The following is an 18,657-nucleotide window of genomic DNA, read 5'->3' as shown; positions in this document are numbered from 1 at the left end:
GGAGGAGGAGAGGAGCCAGCTGAAAATCAAAGGTTTTTTCCTCGGGCTTAGTTATCACTGGAGCTGGACTTGGTTTCCAAACCCTGCAAGGCTGTGAGCCTTAATGTGAGCCCTTAATGATCAAGAGGCAAAGCCAAGTTGCCTTTGAAATGCTTCTACTGTGAAAAGCAGATGGCATTAGTTCCTTCAGACTATGATGAAGCGATGCTTCCCACAGGCTGAGTGCTTGATACTTCTAATCATCCACAAATATGCCACTTCTCCCAATAATCTAGCAAGAGGCTATCATCATTTCAGCACTATAGATGAAGCAATCAGGAACAGAAGTGTCAAGCACATGCCCAGTACATCTGACCCCAGCCTCCTCTGCATTTCATTAACTCAGATCAGTCCTCTGGGCCCTGATTGCAGTACTAATTGGATTCCTCCATCCTTGCCATGAACGGCTGTTCTGAAAATATTCTTCCCTAGGACTTGAACTATAGTGAACACAGTTGATAAGGCCCAGTGAGGTTGTGTGAGAAACTCCTGCTCTCTGAGATGCTGGTCCCTGGCAACGTAACACAGGCAACACTCAGGAGGTCAAAGGCAGATTTCTCTGCCTCACCGTGGCATAGAAATCTGGGGATCCTAAAGCAACTGCCTCCCAGGCAGGAACAAGTACAATTCAATGACATGTTTTATAAGATGAAATAACTTTTCTGATAGTTTAATTATAAACAGTATGCAAGTGCATCTTTTATTACATAGCAATTCTGTGTATGTGTGCGTGCACACTCATGTTTGGTTCATAGAAAATACATAGCTTTGCAAAGGTCTGTTTAAGAATAACCACCGTGGTTTCATCAAAATGTGCAAAGAGAAAGCACCAGATACATACTTCAAAGAGAATTGTTGCGATAAACTATTTGCATATGTATATCTGCTGAAAACAAAAAAATACCTCTGTGTTTGCTAAAGTGGAAAACTGCTCAAGATCATTTAAGTAAAAATCTATACACAAATGTCATCTTTTGTAGACAATTGTTTTATAAACTGTAATTATACCAGGATATCAGGAAAAAGGCAGATATCCTAATTAATGGGAAATTGTTATGTCTGTAAATAAAGTCAAATGGGATAGATTCTTCCTACATTATGTCAGATAGTATTCTTTATATTTATGTATGTGCTTATAGAGGCATATATATGTATATATGCCTCTATACACACATGCATACACACACTCGTGCACGCATGCATGCATGCAGCCTTTTAGTATGTAGTCTAGGCTGCTCTTAAACTTGTGACTCTCTGCCTCAGCCTGCTGGATGCTAGGATTGCAGGTATCCATCTCTCATACAGCTGGACTATTTCCTTCTTAATGGGTCTGTATGTTTAACAGACAAAAAACAAATTTCAAAGTTATTATTTATTGTTTTGGCTTGAAGGTGTAGCTCAGTGGTAAAGTGCCTGTCAAACCTGTTAAGCAAGCATAAGGCCTTTCAGCAATGGGGGAAAAGTTATTGTTTTACTCAGCAGATACTCAGTGACTACCTGAGGGGATGAGAGGAAGCCCTAAGTGAATGCAATCCTAAGTGGATGTGTATTGTTGACATGGGCACAACCATGCCCAGGATCTCAATGCTTCAGCCCCAGGGGAGTGGAAAATCCTTCCCTTGGTGAAGCTGGGAGGAATGGCAAAGCCCTCCTCTGGTCCTAGTGCAAATATTAACAGTGTGTGCAGACGATGTCCACTGTAGCTTTTTCATCCCTGGATGTTTATGGCCTCAAACTGCTTCCCTACAAAGACTGCTCTTACCAAGATTGACTAAACCTACCTCCTCGTTTATATACCATAACTCCCACTTCCTTGATTCAACTGCATGCAGAAACTCCTCCCTATTAAACGTATATAATAAACACTCTGACCTCCCTGGGTACTACCGCTTCACCATCGGAGAACCCAGACCCTAGTCCCAGATTTCTGAGTGAATAATTGTCTTTTCTTCAGTCCCTCACTGTCCCAGTCAGATCAAATTCCTAGATCTATACAGAGTTCAGCAATTCTCAATACCATCTACCAATCTTGCTTTAGGATAGTTTCTTTTGAGATCATTTAAACTAGCAAGCTAGGTTCTTAAGAGTTCTTTGAAATTAGACAAAATAATGATCCCCTGCTCCTGCCTCTTCTCCATACCTGTTCTTTAATCCTGTTTTCCTCTTGTTCTGACATCTGTCGATATTCTAATGAAGTTCCTTGTCATTATCCACAAATAGGTATCTGTGAACTAACCTCAACTCAAAGATCTTTTCTCAACTCCAAATTAACTCTAAGTCACTTAGAGATGTGCATCACATCTCCAAAACAGTGAATTGCCCTGGGACTGTCTACAACTGAGGCTGGACAAGGCTGCACTCTGCCATCTTGTCTAGCTCACACACTGTGACTGGGATCTTTCCCACTGTCCACTTAATGCCATGTTTGTGTGTCTTTGGGTTTTTTGATAGTGATGATATGGTTTCAAGTGGCCTCCGAGGTGGTATGAACGGCTACCTAGGTCTCCAGAGTTCAAAAAGTCTGGGATTTGCTTTACAGAAAACAATGCATTTTAAATTAACTTCATCCCAGACATGAATTGTAGGGCTGTTTGCCATGCGTTCATTCTAGACAAATGAAATGTACATAAAAATAAGGTTTCTCCTTAATTAATTAGACATAAAGTCTCTTAAAATCAAGCTATGCTTATTTGGTTTGCTTTGATACTAGAATTGAACCCAGGGCCTCCAGCATACTAGGCAAGTACTCTACCACTAAGCTACATCCATTCCAAAGCTGTGAATTATCAACTTATGGAAAGTTTTAGCAGAGGCTGACAGAAGCCAATCCTGACTTTGAAGGGAAGAAATGGTCCTTGTCATGCCTTAAATCTGAAGTGTCCCCTAAAAATTCCCATTTTGAACATACATATTCTTCAATATATAACATTTTGGGGAGACTGTGGGACATCTGAGAGATGGGTCATACATAGTTTGTGGAAGTAGGTCACTGGGTTCAGGGCTTTGGAAATGATTACCACATGTATGACTATACCATCCTAAACACAACCAATCTTGTCTAAACGTTGTTCCTAGCCTCTGGTTGTGGCTTCTCACCTCTGTTTCCTGGTCTGCAAGGGGAGTGAACAACCTCCATCACATTCTCCCATCGCCGTGAGCTGAGCTAACCTGAAATACCTTCCTCTCCACGATGGACTGAAACACTCTAAACCCACAAGCCAAAATAAATCTCTCCTTCCTTAAATGGTTGCTGTGCAGTATTTTGTTCATGGTCACACAAAAGCAATTGATACATTCCATAGATACTAACTCAGTGTTTGTCACAACTATGCAGGACACAATTTTTGTGAAAGGCTAATTGTTGTAGCGTTGGCTTTCTATATTCCCAGCCACCATGGTCACAGATTCAAATCAACAAAAGATGGGAGCTGCTTGGTAAAAGTCTCATCTAAACTGAACGTAGGAAGACTCTGAGAGGCAATGATGCCAACAGCAGAGTGAAGGCTTCTTCTCTAAATGATAGAGGTAACCATGCTTACATTTATACCATGCTTACATTGCATTAGGGATTATAAATTATCTAGATAGCATTCAAATTTCATAGGAAGTTGTGCATAGAGTAATACAAACACTCTTCTATTTTGTACAAGAGGCTTAAGTATTCATGGATTAGTGTGATCTAGGGATCCTTGTGGAAGGAGGCTTGGAACCAATGCCCTAAGGAGTCCAAGGGACTGTTTCAGTCTGGACAATTGTATAAAGGGTCAAAGGTTTTCCTGGTTGGTTCCAGCTATCATCTTGACACATCCCAGAATATTCTGTGGGAAGTTTCAACTGGAGGATTGTCTTGATTAGAATGTCTTATAGGCATGTCTGTGGGCCATTTTACTGATTGTTAATTGTAATACAGGGCTCAGTTCCCTGTGGGCAATACCATCTCTGTGCAGGTGGGTCTAGGCTTTTCAAGGAAGTTTGCTGAACCTGACCCAGAGAGCAAACCTGTAAGCAGTGTTATTCTGTGGTTCTGCTTCAGATTCCTGGCTTGAGTTCTTGCCCTGACTTCTCTTGGTGATAGATTATTACCTAGATATATAAGTCAAACAAACCTCCTCCACGTTGCTGTTGGTTCGTGGTGTTTATCACAGCAACAGAAAACAAACTAAGACAGAGGTTAAGCACCATCTCAGAGCATACATTGCTCTGTGAAACCCAGCAATTGCACCTCCAGGACAAGAGGAGTTCTCAGGGAAGGGAAGGCAAACCAGTGGCTCACTCAGGAGCACACAAAGAGGAGGAGAGTGATGCCGCATCGTGATGTTCCAGACATGGAGAAATGGAGAGATCCTCTGCCCTCCATGAATGGTACACAGACCTCTCATGGTGTTATGTCATGTCTCCCTGGTGTTAGTAGTGGTATCCAGGTCCAGATAGTACCAACCATTGATAAGAGAATACCTAGAGCCTGGGCTTGCCTCTATGTGTAATCAAAGTCTCCCTGCTCACACTGTACTGACCTTGAAGGTCGTCCCCTATAGTCCACAGGTAGAAACACCTAAAAAGACAGTGATGAAGGATGCTGAGACAATCCCAAAGGAAAAGGCTGGAGCTGTCCCTTGACCACTTGTTAATTATGGCAGTGAGAGTCTGCACGAGAGGGTTTGCTCTGAGACTCATTTTCAGAATAACTTACAGCTAACCTTCATCACATCGTACTTGCTCGCAGACTCGGGAGAGTTAGGTGGCAGCAGATTGGTTTAACTTGTTTGACATTCTCTACTCAGAGATCCCCTTTCTGGCCACATAGCATCCACTGTGGCCTTGAAAATCTCTCTAAATCCATCTCTCAGCTTTAGAGTTAGTGAAATACAAATAAAGTGGCAAAAAGTTCCCTGCAAATGTTCTGAGACTTGTCTAATCAGTTCGCCTGAGTGTCCTTCGGTGTCTGCACTTGGATGGGACAATCTCTCCATGTATTCCATCACCTACAATAGAAACCTAGAAATTGGTGGAGTGTAAAGCTATTGCTAGTAAATTCGCGTTTGCATTTTTATAGTTTTCAAGTCTAAAGTCAGGCAAGCTAATATGAATTAATATTCTCTTGCATGCAAAAAGTACATCTTAGGTCTTGATGTACATTTGGGTTGTCAATATTTTCATTTCTCAACGAAAGGGGGAAATGAATGAAAATTAAATCTTGTCTATAAAGAGCTGGGCTTTTAAACTTTATATTAGCAAATGTCAAAGAAGTGTTTTGTATGTGAAACACTCCATCTTATTATATTTCAGTTTTGAGACAGGGTCTGACTTTATATCCTTTGATGGCATGAAACTCACTATGTAGGCCAGGTTTAAACACATAAAGATCTACCTTCTGCATATTTGGATGAAAGATACCACCGCACCCAACCAGAAAGATTCCTTTTTAAATACCTCCAGGTCTATGGAATGAGGATGGTAGGGGTCCTCTGACCAAATAAAAAGTCAGTGGGCTCTGAGAGCTAACAAGCCCTCCCTACTGGAAAGTCGCTCTGAACTATAGCAATGTGGGGGTGGCCACAGCTGTGAAGGAGATGCTGTCATCAGGTGGCTAGTGACTCTCTGAGGGGCACTAAGAGGCGCTGTGGATCAAGCACTGAGCCCTGGTTCAAACTCTGACCCAAACAAAAGCTACCTCTTTCTTTCTTTCTTTCTTTCTTTCTTTCTTTCTTTCTTTCTTTCTTTATTTATTTTATTTTATTTTATTTTTTTGGTTTTTCGAGACAGGGTTTCTCTGTGGTTTTGGAGCCTGTCCTGGAACTAGCTCTTGTAGACCAGGCTGGTCTCAAACTCACAGAGATCCGCCTCTTTAAAGAGACACCACCATCACACATTCCCACACCTTTCTACCCTCAGTTCTTTCTTCCTTTTATCCTAACTGCTGACTTCTGGAATAAGTGAGGTATATATTTGTTAGAAAATTTTTATTTGCATAATGGGAAGAAAATAACTACTTTTAACCTAAAGAATTATAATAAAGAGAAAATAGTATTGTTAGTCTGGTAACATCTAAAACAATTTGTATATTAAATAGATCCTGTCAGTTATAAAAATTATGGTTCAGGGCTTGGGTACAAAAATTTTAAAGCCTTATTATTAATGATACAATGCCAAAATAACGCTGCCTAATTTTTATCATAGTTCTCTCTGGTGAATCACCCACACAGAAGCAGTGTGCCGTTAATGATACAAAGCCAAAATTGAATGTGATTGTTGGTGTCTGTGTTACTTCTAGAGGCACTTCCCAGATGATCTATTTGTCTGGTCTCTCACCAAGGCCTTGATGAGTTTGGCAGTGTACTCTCTAGATCAGAGCATCTTTAGAAATCACTATCATGGAGGGCCGTGGATGACTCAATTAAAGATAAAACAATCAGCCACGGTCACTGACAAAAGGAAGGATGCAATAAGAGGAAAATGACTCTGTGCTCTAACTTTCCAGTTGCTTCCATTCAAATATTCAGCCAAAGTCACAGGTCTCCTAATTTGAACTGGTTCACTCAGCCCACGTATAGACGCTGAAATCCTGGCCAACCCGTTTTGCATGACAATTGCAGGTCTGTGTACATTCCATAACTTAACTCCCCTGTAAAATTTCCACAGGGAAATCAGCATCAGCCTGGATATTTATTTGTTTGTTTTGTGAAGTCAGGTGGACTGTCTGTGTTTATCAACGGGGCCTGGCTTGCATATATATTGCAGATAAGGACAAATCAGGATAGCACTTAGAATGCTGTGTCTTTGGATGCTGTCTTGTTTCTTAATATATCTGTGATTGGGAGGGAGGCAGAGAAGAGACAGAGAGAGGGAGGGAGGGATGGAAGAAAACACTATTGCAGCTTGCAGTTCTTTTTTCCTCTCAGAGGAAGCTCTGCTTCTTCTCTTCAGTGTAGAGAGAAGAGTGTGTGTTTTTGAAGAGGACATAGCACTCCTGCATTTTGCTCCAAATAACAGGAATGAGATGAGACAAAAGACGTTGGGCTGGATCGTACATGCAAAACTACAGCATCTCATTCTTATGACACTAGACTGTCATGCAGCTTCTGAGAGGTAGCCGTTCAAAATTCCTGCTACTCTCCCAAGCCAAAAGGTGGGCAGCCCAGGGTTTCGATTCAGCAAATGTTTATTAAATATCCCTATCTGAGCTAGATCAGGATTGTGTGTTCTTTTTTTTTCCTCAAGAGACATAGACTATGATAGAAAAACAATTGCCTATATATACAAATAGTTAAAGTTAATGATACGTGATGGGTCAAAAAGTTCTGAAAAAAAAACTGGCAGATACAGTATATAAAAGTAGTGATGTCAAGACGTTGAAATCACTTGTAAAAGCTTGGAAAGATGTCCTAGGTGAATCTCTTTTGTTATGGGCTTTGGGTTGATAAGGAGAAGATTAAAAAGACCATTTCCAGCCCAGGGAACAGCAGGCAGGAAAGAATAGTATATGTAGGTGCACTATTGAGGCAGATATTGGACAGTATGCTCACCCCCATACCCTGATTCGAATATAAATGAGAAAGAGTAGGTTCTTTTAACCCCCCCCCACCAAAAAAATGTTAGAAACTAAAAGACACAAAATCAGAGACTCAACATTTCTGCAATGGACAAAAGTAGAATACTGACCAAAGCAAAGGTGGGGATCTATTGACTAACATAGCCTTGGCCCTTTTGGAGGATGGAGTCATGGAAGGGGGCTGAAGCTCTGATGTGGCTGTGAGCAATGGTTAAAAAAAAAAAAAAGACGTAGGGTGATCACTTGGTAGCTTGAGAGGCTGAACAAGAGAAGATCCTGCCTTCATTGCTTGTACCAAACTACAGGCAACAAAAGAGACCACTGTGAGGTGAAACTACAAGGTGAGGCCCCTGGTTAAGACAGGGGAATTTGGTGGTGGTGGGAACATTGTTGATGCCAGGAGGCAGTCAGAGACCCACTCTTGAAAGGGGGGCATGAGCCTACCATTTGATACCCAAGTTACAGCATGAGGAGCAGGTAGGACAAACAGGCTTCTTGACAAAAGCCTGAGCTGGAAGCAGGTTCCAGCAAAGCACATGCATAGAAATCCAGAAGTCTGTGCCCACCTGCCACTGCATCCCAAGAGCAAGATAGAAAACCAAAGGCTCAGTGAGTAAGATATGGAACACACTAGGGTCTTGGAAGTGCTAAGGAGAGAAGCCAGTTGGTTGTTTTAAGATAACTCACAACACATAACTAACAACAAACCAGAATAAAGGGCATTTCTGAGTCATAGAAATACAGTGGAAACAATATATTCAAGACCCAATTTTAAATTTTTTGTAAGAATCACATCACTTTTAAGAGCATTAAAGACAAAGTAAAATAATTTTAACAATTTCACTTAACCATTGTATTCAAAATATTTTCATTTCACTATGCAATTTGTCTAGTAACAAAACATTTTGCACTCTTCTTTCTGAGTCTTTGAACTACATCAGGTTTTTGACACTGGGGACATCTCTGTTTGGTTACTTTTATTATTCTGAGTGTTCAAATCAGCCCTATGTGGCTGATAGTAACTGTGGACAAGTAGGTTCAGTTGATCTCAACATAGTAGGAGAATGGATAAAATAACTCTCTGCTGAGGTCTTATTTGGGAAGAGAAACATATTCTAAACAACAATAAGGGGAAAAGTATAGTCCACTTAAATGCAGTATGGGCAATTATAGCACTAATGACTAAGTAATAAAAATAATATGCTCAGTTTTCCATGCATTGCAAAAGCATTTGAAACACAGAGGACTTGGCCAATTCAGGAAAAGCCTGTGTGAGCACATACCCACTCCAGTCACCAGTTAATAGGAAGGAATGAGATTCACTCAGTAAAATCAGCACGTGCTTACATTTAGATTTAATAAAAAGAAAGAAAAGATCGGAAAGGACAATGCCCTGATTCAGGTCCATGACTACAAAACAAAAATGAAGGCGGACATTGATAATAAGTAGGGGGGAAAGGTACAAAACAAGTACTAACACAAAGTGGAAAGAGCTGAGAACAGCCAAATCATATTTACACAAAAACCTCCAAAAGGACAGAGAAAAACAATGAGACAAATGTATTGGTCAAGAAATTCTATATGTTTAAATAATACAAGCAATCATGGGGGGGAAAGGCATTTGTAGTGCTGAAATATGTTGGGGACTTTTGCATACTGTTCTTGAAATTTAACATTAAATATGCTATTTTACAGATAATTCTAGGTTTTCAAGTACTGAACACTTAAAATATGTACCTTTGAAAGGATATATTCTTTTTAACATAATCTTAATGCCATATCACCCTTCTTAAATTGAAAAATATTATACTAATATTATTTAATATCTAGCCCATTTCCAGATTTCCTTGCTGATGGAGGAAGGTCATTGGTTAAAAAAATAAAGAAACTGCTTGGCTGGCCCTCATAGGTTAGAACATAGGTGGGTGGAGTAAACAGAACAGAATGCTGGGAGGAAGAGGAAGTGAGCTCAGACTCGACAGCTCCCCTCTCCCAGGCAGACGCGATAGATGAAGCTCCGACCCAGGATGGACATAGGCTAGAATCTTTCCCGGTAAGACCGGTGTTACACAGTTATTAGAAATGGGTTGATTGAGATATCAGAATTAGCCAGTAAGGGCTAAAGCTAATGGGCCAAGCAGTGTTTAAAAGAATACAGTTTCGGTGTAATTATTTCGGGGCATAAGCATAAGCTAGCCATGTGGGTGGCTGGGTGCTGGGGGATGCAGTCCGCCGCTCTTACTACTACACCTTACTTTGCCAACCATGCCCCTATACAGAAATATTTTAAAAAGAATACAGTTCCCGTGTAATCATTTTGGGTAAAGCTAGCCGGTGGCCGGGAGCTGGGAGGCAGGAAGTGGCCTGCAGCTCCTTCTACATTCAATAATCTACCTTTTCATCATTTCAGTTTAGGGAGGTTAAGAGTAGGCTAAATTCAAGATAGTTCTAAGCTTTTGAAGGAAGATCTTGGCGGCTGATGGCAACACTGACTGAAGGAAGGGCAGTGGGAGTGAAGAAGAAGATGAAGAGCTCCCTGAGTGGGTACCATACAGCTTTTCACGGATGTTGGCCTCTGGAGACACAGAGAGCAGAGAAAGATGCCCCAGTCAGATTTTTTGAAGGACGGTTGTAGATGAATGTGCCTAGTGCAGGCTAGATGAGTGTGGAGGGGGAGGGGGAACCCTTCCAACAGTCCACATGGGCAAGAGCAAAGAAAAGAACCAAAGTTGAGAGAATGACAGAGAGGAAAGTGTCCAATGTCCAGAGATGAATTGTTGACTGTCTGTACAGAAAATGGGGTGGGAACAAGAATCTGGATAAGTTTCTGAGATGGAACATGGATAAAGGTGTGAAAAGATATCACTTCCAGAATTCAAAGTTTAAGGAGGTGGGATAACAAATGTCTTTCTCTTAACCAAGCTGTGTTGTCCTCAAAATGTGTGCCCAACCATTCCGTGGTCCTGTGTGTGATCCCAGATGAGACCTTTTCAAGGAACAGATGACAATGACAGTAAGGCCTCGATGATAAGAATATTGAGGTTCCTGGACTATCTCCCAATGACAAACTTCATTGGTTGCTATGGTATTCATGCTTACTACTTGAAAAACACTGAAAAAGAAATGGGATTTCTTTTTTTTTTCTTTCTTTTTTTTTTCGAGACAGGGTTTCTCTGTGGCTTTGGAGCCTGTCCTGGAACTCACTCTGTAGACCAGGCTGGTCTCGAACTCACAGAGATCCGCCTCCCTCTGCCTCCCGAGTGCTGGGATTAAAGGCGTGCGCCACCATCGCCCGGCTGGGATTTCTTGAGAATGAGGAAAAGGGTGGGAGAATGAGCAAGATGGTTAACAGGCAAAGGGGGTAATTTACAAAGTACCATTTGTAGGTTAACGAATGCAGGGTAGGCAAGATGCTGGACTAAAGGGGAAAAGGGGCCTCTCTTGCCTGTAGACTGCTCACTCTAGGTGATACTTTGAAAAAACACAGGTGAGTTCCTGTCACCTGAAACCAACCCCAGTCATTTATTAGTAACATTAAAATGTCAGCACTACAAACATGCACCAGGTATACAAACACAGCTTTGGCACCATGAATGAATTGAATATAAGTGTATATTCAGTTCCAGGAGCTGCTTCCAATTTTCCATATCAATTTCAATTAGCCATAACCAAAAGAGTGTTTTTGATATATGATACACTAATATGTTTTTTTTTATTCTTACCCAAAATGTCTATCTGGGGAATTAGTCCACTCTAACAGGTGAATAAGGGAAACAGGTGAACTTCCATTGGTCTCTACTTAAGCATTGCTTCAAAATATTTCAAAAAGCCATGCTTACACAATGCTGGGTTCTGACTTCAGAAACCATTGATTTGACAAATCCAAAGAGACTCTCAATCAAGAAGAACTGACATGATTTCGTAACACTTCTAAATATTGACCATTGTTCTCCAACTTTGGGGTGTTTCGTTCCCAAGATAAGGAAATACCAAGCAAAAATCCCCAGCCTTTTGACCACAGCACACTCTAATTTGGGTAACACACCTGTCCTGACTTTGTTCCTAAAGAAAGCGTCTTACATCAGAACACAACTATCACCTGACTTTTGAGAGTCAAGGAAGAAGAAGGCATGGTCCTAGACCCATAAGATTTGGCCCACACTAACAGATAGGATGTGTGGTTGTCTAAGGGAATCACGTACTGGTCCTGTCAGAGGTGCATAAACTAGTGATATCCTTAATGGTGACAAAGTCCTCTTGGTGTCACTATGCTTGCAGAACTGATCATTTTTCAAATGAATGGACTACTTAGCCATATCCCTTTCTTGTTTTATCTGCAGGAGTTGGGTGTATTTAATCTGGCAAGAGGATTTTCTCCCTATTTAAAATCAGCCCCATTGTTCACTCTGGAATCTAGCGGCAGGAAGGCTGTTCATATCAGTTTTAATCTGGGCATCCCTCATATGATATGTAGATAGCAAGAAAATGCAGGCTGAGCAATCATTAGGATTTGGGATCTTACGATGCCGTGGTATGAGTCAGATTATTGACAGACAAGTATTGATTATATAAGTGTTATAATCAAAGAAAGTTTTCTGTTCCAAGTTTTACAAAGAAAGAAAGATTCTTCAACTGGGTAGGTTGCTAAGATGTTTTTCCCTCCCAGGCCCCATGCACAAACCGCATAAATGGTGGCAAGGGAAGCTCTAGGAGTCAACACAGCAGGCGACTGACCCACCCACTCAGACCCTTCTTATATTGTGAATGCTCTCATTTCTGACTGTCCACCCTTGTAACCCTTCCTTTGACGATTTCCTCGCTGGTGTGATATGTTCTCCACCCAGAGACTCTGCTGACTGGGAAATCCTAGAGAATTCACATCCCTGGGAGCAGCTCTTGAGTAGCCCCCCAGCTCCTTCGCTGCTGTTCTAATTCCACACGGATTTCTTGACGTCTCAGAATGACTAAGCTGTTGTAGTTTGGGTGACGTGTCTCTTGCTAACCATTTCCATATCCCACTTTCCCCAGCCTTGACTGGGGTCTCCAAGAACCGCAGTACACAGTACACTGCCACATACGGCAGCAAGTCGCGCTTGAAATCACCGAGTTGCACTTGAAATCACCGATCGCTAGTCTGCTTCTAGAGAACAGCACACTGCAACAAGGTGCCTGTTTCTCCTTGGGCAAGGTACGGCAGCCAGGGGAAGGGGTGGACCAGGAAGGCCACAGTGCTTGTGAAGAGCTGGCACTCTTAATGAGTTTCCTGAGTTCCAGCTGGGTGAGTCTGACCCACTTCTGCATCCCTTCCAACCCAGCACATCGGCTGCCAGGAGCAGAGAGCATTGGGGTAAACATGACATTTTCCTCACGCTCAGCAAGACAGGAAGTTCATTAAGTTTGGTATAAATCTTTGCCTTTAAAGTGCCAGTTGGTGATTTATTTTCTCCTTCTGTTTAGATTTTTAGAGTGTAGGTGCCAACCTCTGGAATCCAATCCAAAACCCCAAGCGAAGTCCTGTTGATAAATCAACAAAAGCACTGTTTGCACAAAGCAAGCCAGATGCAAATCCTTTATCCTAGAGAGGGAGTCTAATGATCATTTTCCAGTGTTGTAAAAGGTGCCATGGCAAAGCATCTCACTAATTCTCACCTTGGCTTCTAAAAAACATCCGCCGGCTGCCTTTCTTCAAAGAAAATCCACAGATAAATAAAATCTCTAGGAACACCATGGGCTGCAAACACATCCGAGGGGAAAGAAAATTGCAGAGAGGGCACACTCGGTGAGCATTTCTACATTGCCTTTGGGTAACGTGATCCGCCAGCCTGAGCTCCTTCATCTGCCTAGCGGCTTTACGAAGGATCCCACTCGGGACCTTCGAGAATTGCTGAGACATTAACCTCTGCTTGCTATTAGCTGCGACTTGGACATGTGACTAACTCCCTTTGATCCTCTAGTTCCTTATTTTAGGATTGTCAAAAGGATGAAATGCATTCATTTGTTTGTCCTCCACGTCTGAAAAGTTGATTTAGCATCTGCAGTGTGCCAGAACTGTCCTGGTCTCAGGGATATATATACAGGTGAACTGAACAGTTGTGGGCCAATGGTAAGGAAAGCACTGAAAACAAGGGATAGAGAAAAGAGCCATGGCTGTCAGCATGGCACTAGCCAAACCATACCAGGCCTCAAGTGCGTTGAGTCTTGGTGTAGGAGCTGTGGAAAGTATCAAAGGGTATTAAGAGGGGAATGGGTGGCACAACTGAGTAAGGAGGGCATAAAAGAGCTGGTGATGTAAGAGATAACAGCCCAAGTCGCCAGCCAGGGGCTGGCACAGCACAGGCATCAACAAACGGAAACACTGGCCCCTCTCCTCCTATCCCAGAAATAAGAGTTACCACCCTGCTCTTAACCTAAGCTCTGAGGCAGAATTACCTGGTAACTGAGAAGCTATCACCTACCACCGTGATCCAATTACCCACATGGGGACAAAGATCATTTATTGTTTGCAAGGAGGAAATTGGAAATTAAGTTTTATGAGCTAACATAGAAGAGGCTTCTGTGTGATAAGGATCATTGTAAAAATCGTTACACATTTCATATCAATATAGGTAGAGAAGCACAAAAGAGGTTATAGGTTCTAAGAGTACCATTTTAGGACTAAAGACTGCTCAAAGAATTGAGCAGTACTCAAAGTCAGAGCATGCCTTTAAAACTTCTTGGCAGTTTGTTTTATTCAGTTTTGGAGGGCTCTCTGCACATATCACGCATGCACGCACATACACACACACATTCTATATTTTGAAGATATGAGTATAAACACATGCACTCCATATATGTGTGTGTAGCTTCTACACATATACTAACATGCACACATAAGCACTTGAGTGCACACACACATATGTAAACACACACACATACATTTTACATATAGATATGTAATATGTATATGGAAAGGGAAAAAGAGAAAGAGGGAGAAGGAAAAAGAATAAGAAAGAGGTCTCAATATTCTCTGCCTTGGCTGGCCTAGTACTTATTATACAACCAAGGTGAGCCTCAAACTTACAACAATCCTCTTTGCTCAGCTTTCTGAGCACTGGGATCATAGGTGTGTGCTAAAGTCATTTTCTGGTAACTAGAGAATTTGATTATTATAGGACAACAAACTAAGGAGACGTCACAGTTACAAAAATCTGCAATCAATAAGATTCAAGAATTCCTGAGGGTGGGACCTAGGCTTGTAAAGTTGGAATTCATAGATACATAAGGATCAAAGAAGACAAACGGTTGACTGTGGCTCAGCTGAGGTCGCAGCTGCTCCCACAGCTTCAAAACATGCATACTGAACAGAACAAATAGCACCGTCATCATCAATGTCTTCAGGAGACCACAACAAGAACTAAATATTCATCGTAGTCTTAAAACACAAAATTCTCAGAACTATCTTTCAGGTTTGATTTTGCTATTTTTTAAATCAGTAACAAAATAGCAATAATCCATTACTGACTACAGCTTTAATAATCTATCACAAAGTCCTAGTGCTGGAGCGATGGCTCAGTGGCTAACGTGCCTGCTGCATTCCACCACCCATCTAAAATCCTGACGTGACAACACGCACCTGTCAGTCCACCCTGTGATGGTAGGGTCAAGATGGACAGATCCTCGGGGTTCACTAGCCAGCCAGACTAACCATATCAATAAGCTCAAGGTTCAAGGAGAGACCCTGTCTCCCAACCCTCAAAAGTAGAGAGTGATGGAGGAGGACACTTGACATTTCAACATTGACTTCTCACCTCTATACATACATTGATGTAATGTGTACATGCGCGCGCACACACAATCATACACATATACACACACATAGAAAACTCAAAAAGGGGGAAGTAAAATCTGAAAATTGGCAATTTAGAAAAGAAAATTTCAGACTTACTGCTGTATTAAGACATTATCTGATTTTTATCATGGGAACTGAAAGATTTAGCAGATGAATTTTTAAAAAGCTGTAGAGTAATCACAAATGTCCTAATGCTACAGAAAATTCAGTGTATCCTTCAAATAATTCAAATTCTTTGTATTCATATTAAATTTCTTAAATATTCAGACTTACTAGGCTATATTCTAGAAATGGCCAGCAAGGCAGTCTATGGTGGATTCCTAGACAGATTCAAGAATAAGATTTCAAATATATTAGTTCTGAGTTCAGAGTAAAGAGGGCGCATCAAGAACCAAGATAATCTCGCTACAAATAATTCCTTCCCAAAACTGTTGATTTCATTTTCTGCTGTGTTTCCAAATATGGAAATTAGGGCACAAAATACAACCACTGCCACCCACCAGCAAAGAGAAACTTGCACTGGGCACTCCAACTCCCAGATAAGCTTGTCATTAAAGTGGACCATGGAAGAATATCCATAAACTCCCACTTTGTGTTCAGCCCCATTCGCTTCTCTATCTGCCTTGGATTCAAGTTTTCTTTGACGTGAGTGCACAGGTCAAGGCATAGTATAGTCCTTCCCACAAGGTACATATTGTGCAGGAAGAAACCTTCCATCGTGTGAATTGCTACGCAAGTGCCATTTCATATCATCTCCATCACAGATAGTTAGCGTCATCCTTTCTGTCATGCACAGTAAGTCGCCATTGTGCATGCAGGAGTAAGGGCCTTTGTTTGGAATTAGTTTAGCCATAATCACCAGGTGATCCTGGACTGACAATGCTGGGGGCATGAAAGTTCTATGAAGGAGACGAAAGAAAGCACCCAGCCAGCCCTTGAGAAGTGCTTTTAGCTTGACAAGGAGATGGACAGGCTCACTTTCCCATGGCCGTGCTCCTCTAGGGAGCTCCATTCCAACATGGCCCTGGAGAAGCTCAGAGAGACGGCCTTACATCATCTGTACTATATGTACACTTGGTCAGGCTGTGTAAACTTTGACATGTGGGTGTCAATCTTTCTCATATTTGCAGATGGCTTTATCAGAGCGTGATTAGTTTCCAGAACAAATTTGAGCAAAAGAAAACATTACCTACAGTATGTAAGCCAACAGACCAGCTAGTTTTCAGACTTGTCTATTTACATGGGCACTAGATGTTTTGCTAAAGCTCTCGAAAACTGATGGCAATTGAGCAGTGCCAGTGTGTTAGTGGAAGCTGATGAATTGTAAAGGTTTTATAAACAACCAGGGTGGATTTGGCCACAGCCTTCCTAGTAATGTTTGTTAATCTCCCTGAGCAAGTGTGCCCCTAACACAATGTAAATATGCCCGAATTTGGAGGTGTCAATAGTGTAACTTTTACTGTTTGTAAAATCATTCTTTGATATCATCAGTAAGTTTACTGAATGTCCCATGGCCAAATATAATAAAACCTTAAGTAAGCGCTCACGGAGAAATAAGGGAAAACATGTGTTTTATTTTCACCGGCTGCGTGTTTGTTAAAGGCTCGTCTTCGACTGATAGATACAGCCTGTGTGTCTGTTCCTGTCTGGCTTCCAGGGAAAGCGAGTTTATTCTGGGCTGAAAAGGGAAAAGATCTGTTTGAAATTATTAAATGGCCATGTTTCCGTGTTTGACTGAAGATTCTAGCCCTTCCAGGGGAAGTCTTTATGGATTTAAAATTATCTGCCAATTCAAAACATCTTTAAGATTTATGTCAGGTAGCAATGAGGATGCAGCTGGTGAGAACTGTGTTCGGTCATAGAATTCCTGCACACACACACCTGTCCATGGGTGTGGATGGGATGAGGAGGCTCTCAAAGACTATGCAGTGAGCCTTCCATTGTGTCTAACCTCCCTGGTTAACCACTAGAGGGCTTGTCTGTTTCCAGCGGACAGACAATAGAGAAACATGGTTTCAAGTATCAGAGAAAAATATTTGAAAGCCTCTTTTTGCTTTGTTTCCCTTCCCTCCCTGGTTCCATCCCTTTTTTTTTTTCTTGGAAAAATCTCATGGTCACCCATTTTGATGGCACCTGTGAAAATTTTGGGAACCTGCCATACTCCCCCCACACTCTAGGGTAGCTAGGAAGACTAGAGCCCTGGAGGTTAACAGGAAGCCCCCTGGACTCCAATATTGATGGCAGAGAAAATGAAATGGTGGTGACATTTTAAAAGAGGAATTTGTGAACCACAGATCAGCATGGCCGGCAGCACATAAAATCAATACAAATAACCGAAACCTTAATACCTTGATCCGGGGAAGAGGCTAGCTTTATCAGGCAGCGGGAGGGGGGGCAGCGGGAGGGCCATCTGCTATTGACTGCTATTGGGAGATGCGTTAAGCCAACCACAATTATGGCTGAGGTGTTTTGTTTGTTTGTTTGCTGTTTGTGTGTCTTCCTGCCACATTGATCTAGCAAAAATAAGACAGGCTTCCAGGTTTTGCAAGTCATCGTCTGCATTTGAATCTGTTAAGGCAATCCTGTGGCTCTGGGAGCCTTTCCCTAGCGTGGTGTCTAAATGCCAAGAGGGAATCTCACACATTGTGAGCTTGCGTTTATTGCTCTCAGGGTTCACTGGGAGGAGGAAAAGTCATTTTCTCTTCACTGTGGCCTGAAACTTCACTGTGGGTGATTAAGTTTGTGCACCTAGCCAAAAATTAAAAAATAAATAAATAAATAAAAATTAATGAGAGTTTAGACCTAGTATTATAAAAGAGTGATTGTAGTAATTGCAATATGAAACTTTTTGCACAGTTGCATCAAAAAAAAAGAAATAGATTTAACATGAAAAAGATAAGCTAAAAATACTAAGCTTTGTACTTCGCGTGTGCGCGCGCTTGTGTGTGCGCGCGCTTGTGTGTGTGTGTGTGTGTGTGTGTCTGTGTCCATTTGGTAAGCTGTAGCAAAAAGTAACATTTGCAAAAAAGCATAATGCTTGGAACATGCTTTTCTCCAATTTTCCTTTGGACAGCCGTTTTCAGGCAGGTTTGATTTAGAAGGAATTAGCAAGTCCAGTCACCATCAGATAGCAGTATGGAGGTCCCATCTAAAACCAGACGAGAAAACTGTTTCCTCTTAGCTCCCCCACCTCATGCTTCTAGAAATAGGTATATGGGGAACCAGAAGTGATCAAGCCACC

The sequence above is a fragment of the Microtus ochrogaster genome, unplaced genomic scaffold (assembly GCF_000317375.1).
Source record: "Microtus ochrogaster isolate Prairie Vole_2 unplaced genomic scaffold, MicOch1.0 UNK3, whole genome shotgun sequence".
NCBI lineage: Eukaryota > Metazoa > Chordata > Mammalia > Rodentia > Cricetidae > Microtus > Microtus ochrogaster.
Note: the sequence above shows the minus strand (reverse complement) of the source record.